Here is a 12,152-nt window from a genome sequence, read left to right as displayed (position 1 = left end):
AAGAAGCCAGGAGCATGCCTTGTGTGTTCTGGTCCCTGTTTTCTTCCAAAGCTACTACTAGGATAAAGTCACGGGGTGGGGGGTGGGGGGTGCGGCCCTAAGACCTTCCCTTATCCCAACCACAAGTCCCAAAGACCTCCAGCCTGAAGAGATTTTCTGCTTCAAACCCTCGCTTTCAGGGTCGGCTTCAACACTGAGCCAAGGCCCTGGAACACACTCAAGCCAGGAAGAACCCACAGGACGTTCTGTCTCCCAGGACTATCATTTAAAGGAAAGAAGCGTTGAGGGGCAGATGACAGCAGGGACATTCCAAAGTCCGCCCTTTGCATTTCTGATGCCCTGTGTCTGCTGGAGATCGTCTGTGGCCTCTTTTCTATGAATAACTCAGAACATGTTTTTCTCCTTTCTCATTCAAGGAAGTCTGACGTGGGCAGAGGCTTGCTCTGGGTCTCCTGGTTTCGAAAAGGACCTCTGAGCCCATATCTCTCACTCTGAGTCCTTCCCTGGGGACATTATCACTTCTCACTGAGGTCAGCTGGCTGTGAGAGAAGCCAGGGAGTCTAAAGCAGAGACTTGAGCTTATCTCTTCTGTAGAGACTGCCAATTCAGCCAGCACCAACACATGCATTTCCCTTCCTGGCTCCAGGTTTTTTTTTTTTTTTTTGACTCCTCTGACTTTACAACCCAGGCTCACCTTGAACTTGTGATCCTCCTGCCTCAGCCTCCTGAATGCACCACCACTCCCAGCTCCCCCTTTAAAATAAAATTACTCAGTGTATGAGAGAGGATTATTTGTAGCTTTGTGTGATTTATTGGCCTGTACCGTAAAGTTTGAGTTCTATAAGAAGAAGGAAAAAAAATTCAAAAGAAAGGAAATTGGGTTATAAGCCAAAACCTTACCCACAAGTAAAGGTACTGACTGAACTTTAATAATACACAAAAGAGGTGTAGAATTCCTCATGTTGCCTCGCAATAATTTGCAAAGTGTCCAGGGCTTGGAGAGGGCTCAGCTGCCCCCAGGGCCACAGCAGCAGGGGCAGCACCTTCCCCGCGTGTGTTCTGTGAGCCCTGGGCTGAGAGCTGACAGCAGGCCTGGCGGGAGGCTTGGAGACATCATCTTCGTCATGATGTCTTCCAGTGCGTGCTACATAGCTCCTCTCACCTTGCCATCTGCTGGGAGTAGCACTGAGCTTTTTAATTAAAACTAGGCTGCTTCGGGTTCTATTACAAGTCACGTCTTTTCACGATAAGACTGAGCCTCTGTGGGGTGCCCGCACCTTTCCAAACCCCAATTTAACAATAGTTCCTTCTTTTTTCTTTCTTTTTTTTTTTTTTATTCTTCTAATTTTGGTAGAATACGTGTGGCCTAAGATTTCCCATTGGTTGTTTTCAAAGGTGCAGTTCAGGGGTGTTCTGTGCATCCTTGTGGTGTGGTCACCACACATCCCAGAACCCTCGTCTTGCAAAACTAAAGCTCCATACTCTTACTCAAACCCCCTCTGCCTCCCAGTGCCTGGTCACACCATTTCACAATCTGTCACTCTAAGTGTGGCTACTAGAGAGGGCTCATGTTACTTGAGGAGATCATGTTTGCCTTTGGGGGTCTGGTTATTTTGCGTAGTGGAGTGTATTGATGGTTTTGGAACTCCCTTCCTTTATTAAGTGAGTGGCATGTTTTGTTCATCCCTTCACCCACTGACAGATACCTGCATGGCTTTCCACATTTGACTAGAGTGGATATTACTGCTACAAACACGAGTATGCAAATGCTCTTCAAGTCCCTGTGGTGTGGCAAAGCCCACCTAGGCTGAGGGGAGAGAGTGTGCCACCGTTCCTGTCGGCTCCTGTCCTGCCCAGAGGACCATGTTCAGACCACATTGACATTAAACCCAGAACCGCTGTCAGGACCAGGCAGGGACGCTGTGTGCTAAGGACAATCCATTGTTCCCAACTTCAGTGCCTGGGCCTCCTAGGGTTCAGATAGGAGAAGCTGCAGGTGTAACCTCAGGCCCCGGGTTTAGTCGGATGGGTTCCAAGTCTCCCGGAATTCTATCTGGGGCTTTGCCCCAGAAACTGGTCATTTTGAATGCCCTTGATTTCATGGGTGGCAAGAGATTTCTACTCTTAAAACCCGTGGAGGGGAGAGAGGGTTGAGTCCCCAAGGCCAAATCTGGGCTCTTGGGCTGGTTGCCTTCAGCCTGATTGCCCTCAAAAGAAATGGGTCCTCAATAGTGGGTGCCTTCAAGGAACCGCAAGGCCCCCGACATAAATAGTTGGCAAAAAAAAACGAAAAATAAATAAACCTTCCCTTCTCCTTTTTCCTTTCAGCTGGCTGTGCTTGTTTAAAGAAACTGAAGGGCACCTCTGTAAGGCCCAAGCGCTCCCCCCAAAAACAGAATTTCTCTAGCATGACCTTGGCAAATGATCTTTCACCTTGCACCCTGTGGCAGAAAAGCTGTTTGGCACAAAGACTTGCTCTGGGGTGTTCTATCCACCTGACAATATCCATATGATTTCACAGGCTGTGACTCTCTGTCCTGTTAGAGCAACGATCGGGCTTATCAGATCAAAGCCACTTAAATTCTATGCATTTTGCTTCCAGATTTAAAGACATGTCAAGTTTTGTTTTTCCTTTTTACTAATAGGTATTAAGTGTAGTTACCAGGACCAAAAAGATAATAGTAATATTTTATCCTGTCGCTCTTGTCTTTGGAGGACTTAAATCTACATCATGGCCTGGCCTGTAGCATGTATAAACGGACATATGATTTATATTGTTTGAGAGGTGTAATTAAAATTCTTTCAGGTAAATTTCACTAGGTTTCCAGTTAGGGTGTGGATATGGTCTAAGTTTGTTTTGTAGCAATCCCTTCCCCCCCCCATTTCTAGTCCAGACTTGCTTTAATTACTTTTATGTCCCTATATGTTCACGTAATTCTTCCTTATTATCTTTCTGGAAACGTCTATTGCACATTCGGACACACCTTGTGGTCTTTCTATTTGCACCTGTTAAATTAAAAAGCTAATGAATGTTCCCTTTGGATCTTCCCGAATTATCTACCTTGCTTTCACAGTCATTTTCTTCTCTGCTCAGGATGTCAGGGTGTGTGTGTGTGTGTGTGTGTGTGTGTGTGTGTGTGTAGGGGATGTTCCTAGAAAGGAATGGCAGGTTGTCACACTTCCGGGTTTGGGTGCGGGGTTAACAACAGTTCTGGGCCATTTCTAATCCTGTTCTCTTTTCTTTTTTGCTCCTCTTCCTGCCTCACTGCCTCTGGGGACACGGAACACGGATGGCCCATCATCTGGAAAAAAAAACGCGATCGCTGGTTGCGGGGATGCGGATAATGTGGTGAGTCCGGAAGTTAATATTTAAATGCGCGGTCTCGCTCTTTGTGGAAGAACAATTTTTGCCAAGTGAAATTCTTCGATGGGAAATTTTCTCTGGCATCTGCTGTCTGTGTGTATGAGGTCACGTGCTTGGGGTCAGCGTTTAACCTCCTGAGGTAGCGAGGGAAAGTCTGGAAGATGTCCCAAGCTCCAGTAAATAGAAAGCAACCATTCACATTGCACAAAGACTATTGTCAGATATTTTTGACGGATGTTTTTCCACCCTTCTTTCTCTTTGGGTTTATGCTATCCTTCACAGCATCAAATGCTTCACAAAGCATTTGAAGATGTCCCCTCATCTTCCGAGTTCAGTTCTGCTATTTTCGAAGGCTTTTATTGAGTCATGCCCCTAAGTCACATGCCTCAGCCCTTTAAAATATATTTGTCATTTATGGCAGAGATAAATTCAAATGATTTCTGTCTGTGAAGACTTTGTGATGGATCGTGCCGTTTCGGGAACGGCACCTTGCTGGTGTGTTTACGTGAAGCATGCTAGGCACCTGACTGTGTCAGTCAGTCTCCATTTTCCGGTAGGTGATGCTGGAGATGGGATCTAAACTCCACAGTAGCAAGACGGTTGCGTATCAGTGTGACTTTGTCCTTCTAAGCCTGAGTAGGAGAGAAGGGCAAACCTGCTGCTGTACTATATGCAGAACCAGGGAGGAAAAATGGGAAATATATGTGTATATAATGTGTTTATATGTGTATACACATGCATAGAGGTATAAACATATATATTTTAACCACATTTCCCAAGGATGGTGGAAGCAGGATTCTGAGAGAGCCTTTGGTTGGAATGATGCCGGAGGAGGGACAGGTCCTGTATCTTCTCCACTTTAATTAAAGGATATAGAATAGCTAATTGCAAAATCAATCCAGTCAAGACTGACTGCCGTAGGAAGCTCATTGTCTTGGTCCTGAGACCTTCACTCCTATCAGACTCCTCTCGATTCACTTCCAACTGTCACAGCCTGAGCCGGCAGCAAAGCCGTTCGTAGTGGCAATCTGTTAGGTTTGAAATTTCTAAAATTATCTGAAGGTTAGCATGGGAGCTGGCACTTGGAAGGCATAAATGATTTGGGAATCTTTATCTTAGATGATCCAATTGCCCACACATAAACCTAAGAGTGTATGTCGTTAGGTTTATTCCATTGAGCCGTGAGGAGCCTATTTGACTCAATGCCTACCTAATCAACTATTGGCTATTACATTATGTGTTATGTGATGGTTATTCAGTTCGATATCCAAATTTTTTTGAGGTTCTCCCTGTACCTTCCTCAGGTCTTTTTATCTCCATTTTCCTCATAGGCAGTGATAACCAGCTAGGCAGGGGTCCATTCCCTTCCAGTAATAACCGGTAGCCAGATCCTACTTCCTCGGAACTGATGCTCAGGAGCCGCATCTGTGAATACTCCATCTGTCCAGGACCTCACGTGCTTTCTGGGGCTATTTACATGATGCTCAGGGAACCCCCAGAATCTCAGATGCTAAAACTGCAAAGAACTGGCAATGCTGTTTTCTCTCCGAGGACTTTGTTACAGTGTACGTGATTCTTCACCGCCCACCCTTTCTGTGACCCTGTTGGGGAATCTTTGGATTTTTGAAGTTGTCTGGGTCTCTTGATTTTTCCTCCACCATGCATGGAGAAAGGTGCACACCCTCTTGGGCAGTGCGGGCTCCTGCTCTTGAAGGCAGATGGTCCTGTCACGGGTTCAGGAGCACACTCATGGTCACTTTCCTACCGGCTCCTAGGACCCGGGTTACAGGTTGGATATGAGTCTTAAGTCCATTCAGCCTGGTTACTGGAACTGTTACCATCTTGCTTTCCAGCAGAACAAATTGAGTTACAGACATGAGCTTGCTGGCGGCCGCAGAGAAGCAAACTGAAGAGCGTGGCTTTAATCGGAGCAAGTTGGATTTTAGTGTGTTAAGTAGTGTTCAGTGTTGCCTTACGTACTTTCTGTTAACCGGCCTCATGTGCATTTTGACCCTCTGCACTAAGGCAGACTCCAGGTGCACCCTAGGGGACACTAGGCCACGCTCATTTCATTCTGACTTTAGCTAAAAGTTCTTCCGTGAAACAAAAGCAGCCATGCCTCGGTGGTAGAGCATGGATAACAGGCGCAATTATAAAGCATGTTAGGAGGTGGCATGGCCTGCAATACTTCTGTCTCTAGAGAAACATCTTTGCATCCGACCGGATGTTCATACTCTGATGCAACGACACCCAGGTTAGGAGCAAAACGCAAACAGAATCTAATCCTTTCCCAGGTTCTAATAAAATCTTGCACCAACAAATTCCATTTGGGTTTTTGACTCCTGTTATCGAGTGTTAAAGCTTCCAAATCTAATCACGAGCACTCCGCTAATGGCTAATTTTCTGCTTTATTAGGCAGGATAATAAGACTCTTCTCAAAATCAGAGACATGACAAGTGGAACGTTATCTTGGTCGACTGCCCCTCACGTTCCTTTCAAGAATCTCCATCAATGGGTACAAGAATGAGCTGAGCCCAGCTAGGGAGGGCGTGGTGGGGCACGAGCACTGCCCATACCCTCCTACTCTGGGCTGTGAGGGTCAGCGCCTTTTCTAGCTCCCTACAGTCTTCATTTCACCTTAGTTCATCTTCCGATGCCATAGCGTCATGTCCAGACCACAATGCTCTCCCATCTCAAGCAGCCCAGCACCTATACTTCGTTTGGCTTTTGTGTTTCTTCTAGTATAGCCCACAGCAACCCCGAAAAGGGTAGAAGATGTGTAGGGGTGTCACAGCAAATTGTCACTAATAAGCTGAATGGTAAATCTAAATAAAAAGTGTGTGTGAATGCATGTGTACTTTTAATGTGTGTGAGCATGTGTGTTCGTGTGTGTATATGTATGTGCATGCGTGTGCATGTGGAGTCCAGAGGTCAACCTCGGGTGTTGTTCTTCAGATGCTGTCTACATTGCTTTTGAAACAGAATCTCACTGTCCCGCTGCTCACCAAGTAGACTAGGCTGGCTGGTCATTAAATCCCAGGGTCCCTTTTGTCTGCCTTCCCAGCACGGTGTTACAAGTGAACACAATCCTGGCTGCCTTTTCACAGGGTTCTGGGAATTCAGCCAAGGTCCTCATGCTTGGGTGGCAAGCACCTTATAAGTGTCAGGCCCTATCTTCGTCATCATTGTCGTCATCATCATCATTTTAATTTATCTATTCTCATGTGTTTGGGTGTTTTGTCTGAATGTATATCACATGCATGCCTAGAACTCTCAGAGGCTAGAAGAGGGCATCTTATTCCCTAACTTGGAGTTAACAAATGATTGTAGGCCCCCAAATGGGGGCTGGGACTTGAACTGGGGTCCCTCTAGAAGCGTAGGTTGTGCAATTAACTGCTGAGCTATCTCTCCAGCTCTTTGTCTGACTCTTTGCATGGGTTCTGGGGATTCAACTGAAGTCTTCATGCCTCAGTGGCAAGTGGTTTACCAACTGTCTCACGAGCCCAGTAAAGAATTTTCTTTTACGTTAGAATGGAGGTTACTACCAAAAAAACATAACCAACGTTGACTTTTAGCCTTATATTTCTGAGTGGTGGGGGAGGATAAGACACAGGAAAGAGAGAAAAGGAAGAGAGAGAGAGAGAGAGAGAGAGAGAGAGAGAGAGAGAGAGAGAGAGAGAGAGAGCAGGACCATCAAGGCCCCAGAGGTTGTGTCCTGTCATCAGAATTGATATCTGCCCTATTGCCTAAGTTCATGGTACAGAGTCAATTATTCAGGTCACTAAGAGTTTCTTTAATGCTTGTGTGTCGTGATTTTATGTTTATTAGCTATGCGGTTTTATTCGTGGACAATCTGTAGTAGTTAGACTAAACTGGGTGAAGAAAGCATGAACATTTGTCATGCATAAATGTTTGTAAACATTCTCCCCCCGGATGACAACAATTTGCTGGCTCCTTTGTCTGGCTTTGATCGTCCCAGGGAGCCTCACATATCTCTAATTTTCCATGTCTTCCTTCCTCTCTCTCTCTTGATCCAATAGCCACTGCTGTTTGTTCTAGCCGCCTCCTGCCAGGGGTCTGGTAACCTTCCTTTCCCCACCCCTCCTGGGTTAGGACTTTGAGAAATTTGCTCACATTTACCCTTCCTCCCTAAGCTCCTCCTAGATCCACCTCCCCAGCCTCTGATTGCACCTGGTTCCTGTCTTTCTCACCCAGCTTCGTGTATTGCTTGGGAAGGAGGGATTTGCCTTCCTTGCCCCATGCTGGTTTCTGAAATTCAGACTACAGAGGCTGCATCGTCAGTGACTTCTGTGCCCGACACCTGCTATCTGGCAGGCTGTCACAGCTGTGTCTTGAGAAGTAGGCCTTGAAGTGGACATTGAGGACTGGCTTGCCTATTATCCAGTGTCGCTGGAAACATCAAAGAATAAAGCAGGCATGAGCAGAGGGAGAGCCAGGCTTCATTTCAGTACCAACCTCAGTCTCAATGGGGTTGAGTCTCAATCCCTTCTAATCAAGGAAGCCCTGGGTATTTCTATGCCATATTAACTGGTGGTTTCAGAAGGTGGCTGACCCTGGTGGAGGTATGATCTCGAGCTGTCTGTCTTCAGAAGGGGCCATTTCTAAGGGAGCTTGATAGCTGGGGGCCCCTTGCTAGTAGCACTTCCAGCAGCTAAAGAATTCCAAATCCTTCTCTCCTGTGAGGGGACCAGGGAAGGATAGCAGAGTTCTTTACACTTTAACATAGCCTTCTGTGACATTAACTAAAGAGAAAAAGAATTCTTATGGATTTGGGGCATGGAGGAATAAGAAGAAATAAAACAATTAGATAATTTCAAATTTAATAGAAGAGGATTTTAATAAAGCAGATTTTTCTTTGACTAAGAAGATACGATTCTCGGAGTCCCCTTGGGGTTTAATTAAGAACTAGGACTATAGCTCAGTGGCAGAGGGCATGCCTTGCATGTGTAAGCCCTTGCATCCAGTCTTTAGCAACACACACACGTGCAAATGCATGCATATTCGCACAAACACATAGACATACATATATACTATGCATATTCACATATACAAATGCATGTGCACAGAAATGCACGCATGCACACACACACACACACACACACACACACACAGAGAGAGAGAGAGAGAGAGAGAGAGAGAAGGTTTAATTAAGCATTCTAGCTCCAAAGGCAGTAATTAGTACATTTTAACTTTCCTAATATTAAAATCCCTGAGCTGAAGATATAGCTCATTGACAGAACATTTGCCTAACATGAAAGGCCTTGAGTTCAGTACCAGCAATACACGTATACCTCACTACCCCACAAAATAAATAAATAAATAAATAAACCTTTCACTTATTCTATAAACATCCATTGATTACTTAAAGTATATGAATTCATTTTAAAAAGTCAAATACCAGGGAGTTAAGTGGATCTTAAACAATGGCTTGACAGGGACATTATTGAACACATGACCATAGTGTAAGGAAAATTAAAGGATAATTCTAATATTACTATACACGGGGCAAACCAGAGAATAATCCACCAATACTGGCAAAGATGGGAATGAGTGGGGGGGGTCATTTGGAGTGCTCTAAATGCATGCACATATTTACATGGTTATGAGTGTATGCCTGTCTACATGCTGTATGTATGTGTTTGTATGTGTGCTTGGACTCCTTGGGAATGAGATGTTACCTGAGCTAAGCCTTGAGCCTCTAGAATTTTGAGTTTGACTTCTCCAGGAAATGTTAGTTTTCACTCCTCCCCTCCCTATAAATGATCTTATTCCACATTTTCAGCTTCTGCGCCTGCTCACATCCATGTGATATAAGGAGAGGCACAGGGCGGGTCTGGACTAATGATGACATCAGGATCATCCCTTTGCAGAGTTTGACTCCTGTAAATGAACAAGATTCCTAGGTCTGAGAACACCGGTCAGTCCCAGGCTGGGGTCTTCAGGCTCTGCGTACAGGTCTAACCTTGTACTTTTGTTCACTGTCCCCACTCACCCTGTGTCCCTGGCCTTCTGTGACTCAGAGCTGCACAGAATGGAAGGGCTTTGAATCCTTTCTACTACGTTCTGGAAGACACGCCTTTGTTCACTTACCCAAGGCTCCTCTCCTGTCCGTGACTTCACTGGGTACATGGTTCCTTTGTTTCCTCTGCCTGTTAATAGCGCTATTGATAGATAAGATACTGCGTTTCTCTCTCAAAGGTTTAGGAGAAAGGAAAGAAAAATCCCAGCATCCTAGATTACAAAAGCAAAGTTCTAAATCATGAGGCAGCGCAGACGATAAGGAAGTAGTTAAACATTACTTTGCTTAGAAAGTAATTGTACTCAGGACCGATAGTGAACATCAGCAAAATGAGAAACAATTGATTCATCAAGTTCTTCCTCCCTTACCCCCAGATACAGAATGGGCTTATTAGGCACGGGACTTGAAAATCTGTTTTAGTCTGCGTGTGGCTTTCTTTATCATTTCTAAAAGCCTATATTCACAAATTGCTCAGCACTTGGTCATCCTTCCTCAAATCCCTCACTTAAGGGAAGGCAGAGGACTGTACACGTTTGTATCCCTGTTGATTTGGCTTCACTTTCTGTGTACCGTACCAGGACCAGCGGTAACTTTCCTTGTAAGGACCTGCCATCCTGGTATTGACACCAGCTCCGATACTGGCAGGAGATGTACAAAGGGTCCTTGGTAAGGGGGCACTGTGGGAATAGGGGCTTTCTGTACCACAGGACGTGCTAGCTCCCCCACACGCCATTTGAAAACCTCACGGGAAAATTCTATTGCACCACAGGTTCAAATTCCCTTGACATCCATTTGAGAATGGGTGTGAAGATATCCACATCTTGCAGATGGCCAGTTTTACAGGACAGTCTCTCTCAGTTTTAAAACTACCAAAAAGTACCATTTAAAATAATTTATCCAATTCATTTCATCTTTATTTTAGTCAAGAAGTCATTTGAAAGTCCAAAGATGCAGGTCCTTTATAGGAGATATTTTACTATTTATTTATTTTTAAATCGCCTTTGTGGCTGGAAAGATAGGTCAGTGGGCAAGAAAAATGTGAGCCATAAGTTTAGCTCTACAGAACCTCTTCTTTCTTTCTTTCTTTCTTTCTTTCTTTCTTTCTTTCTTTCTTTCTTTCTTCCTTCCTTCCTTCCTTCCTTTCTTTCTTTCTTTCTTTCTTTCTTTCTTTCTTCCTTTTTTTGATTTTTTTGAAGCAAGGTTTCTCTGTGTAGCCTTGGGTGTCCTGAAACTCACTCTGTCAACCAGGCTGGCCTCAAACTCACAGTGATTCACCTGCCTCTGCTCCTTCAGAGACCTGGGATTAAAGGCAAGTGCCACTACCTCCAAGGCTCACTTTCAAAGCTGCTATGGCTGCTCTTGCCTCTACCTTAAGCACTGAGGTGTGGGGCTGAGGCAGCAGGAGGACAGTCAGGACTTGCTAGTCAGTCGGCCTAGGTGAAGATAGCAAGCTCCAAGTTTAGGGAACAGCTTCGTTTCAAGAGGAAAAGGTAGAAAATGAGAGACCAGGAACTGGATGTTCCTCTCTGGCCTCTGTACCCAAGCACGAGTTTATACACTTGCCCCCCCCCCCCCGGCCCCCACGTATAGTAAAGAAAAAGAGAATTATCTCTGTTATCAAAAAAGATGAGTCACTCCAAAGCGCCGTTCTTCTTTAATTCCTGTCTGTGTGCTTTTATAAGTCGTTTATGGAAGCAGGAGTTAATACTTGGATTCTTAGATCCAGCGATAGGTTTACAGAGGGAGAAAAAAAAATCAGGCTGTATCTGCAAACTGTGAGGTAAACATGACAGCGGTTAATTGCCTGCAACAGGAATAAATGTCTGGTTACACACAGAGCGGGGTTTCTGGGCTGGCTCTCACTGCCTTGCGCTTATCTGCCCCGATCCAACCTGTTTCTGGACTTCTGGGAAGAGTCCAGTGAGGTCAGTGACTCATACCTGTTCAAAGGTTACCACGCCACACAATTCGGTCGTCAGCAGAACGTCCTTGCCTGGCCTGAGGTTTGTAGAAATCTAGAGGATAGGCGGAAGAATAATGACTCCTCAAACATTTTATGGCCTGGTAAACGGTCAGGACCAGCGGTTGTCAGCAGAAACACCAGGAACCGAACCAAACTGACACTGCTCTTTTGAACTTTGCAATCCCAGCAGGTTGGTGGGGTAGGAAGATAATTCGAGATATCTCAGGGAGCCGGCTTGGCAGCCTTGGAGAGCCATGGCCTGCATGGGTCTATCCTGAAGAGACAGTGGTCCTTAAGTTGTGTTATCTCTAGCTGGAGCCCACTGCAGGCTCAGGAGTGTTGTTAAAGCCATTTTTTTTTTTAAATGTAAGCATCACTAGTCCTTAAGGAAACCTGTACCTTGTAACATCAGCAGCTGCTCCTTCCCCATACACCCTCAACAGGTTTGAGTAAGGGATTCCTGTTTTTCCACATCATGAAAAGCAGGGAGATTTGAATGGAGTTTAGGAAGTTTTATTATTGTTGTTTTTTGGTTTTTTGGGGGGGTTCCCCCCCCCCCAGTATTGTATTTCCAATAGGAAGGTGATGAATTTTTTGAACTTAAGTCGTTTTATATGCATGAGAGTCAACCTGGTTAAACTGTTGTTTGGGCAACCTCAAAGACTTCGCACAATCTTTGCATGGGAACCTAGAGCACCTCTCCATAGTAAACGTGGTAGAAATATTCATTTTAATCACCCCCATGACTCGAAAGATAATTCCTTCCTTCCTTCCTTCCTTCCTTC

General features: G+C 45.1%; 1 protein-coding gene across 2 annotated transcripts in view; it reads left to right on the top strand.

The window, feature by feature from the left end:
* The window catches only part of Epb41l3 (erythrocyte membrane protein band 4.1 like 3), a 212,318-nt gene that overhangs the window by 15,765 nt on the left and 184,401 nt on the right, over window positions 1-12,152 (top strand). For both annotated transcript variants that reach the window (XM_038315264.1, XM_038315263.1), the window contains exon 2: window positions 3,363-3,503. The gene's annotated coding sequence lies outside the window, so the exon portion shown is untranslated. The remainder of the gene's footprint in view (window positions 1-3,362; window positions 3,504-12,152) is intronic.

The sequence above is a fragment of the Arvicola amphibius genome, chromosome 18 (genome assembly GCF_903992535.2).
Source record: "Arvicola amphibius chromosome 18, mArvAmp1.2, whole genome shotgun sequence".
NCBI lineage: Eukaryota > Metazoa > Chordata > Mammalia > Rodentia > Cricetidae > Arvicola > Arvicola amphibius.
Note: the sequence above shows the minus strand (reverse complement) of the source record. Positions and strands in the feature narration are given on the sequence as shown.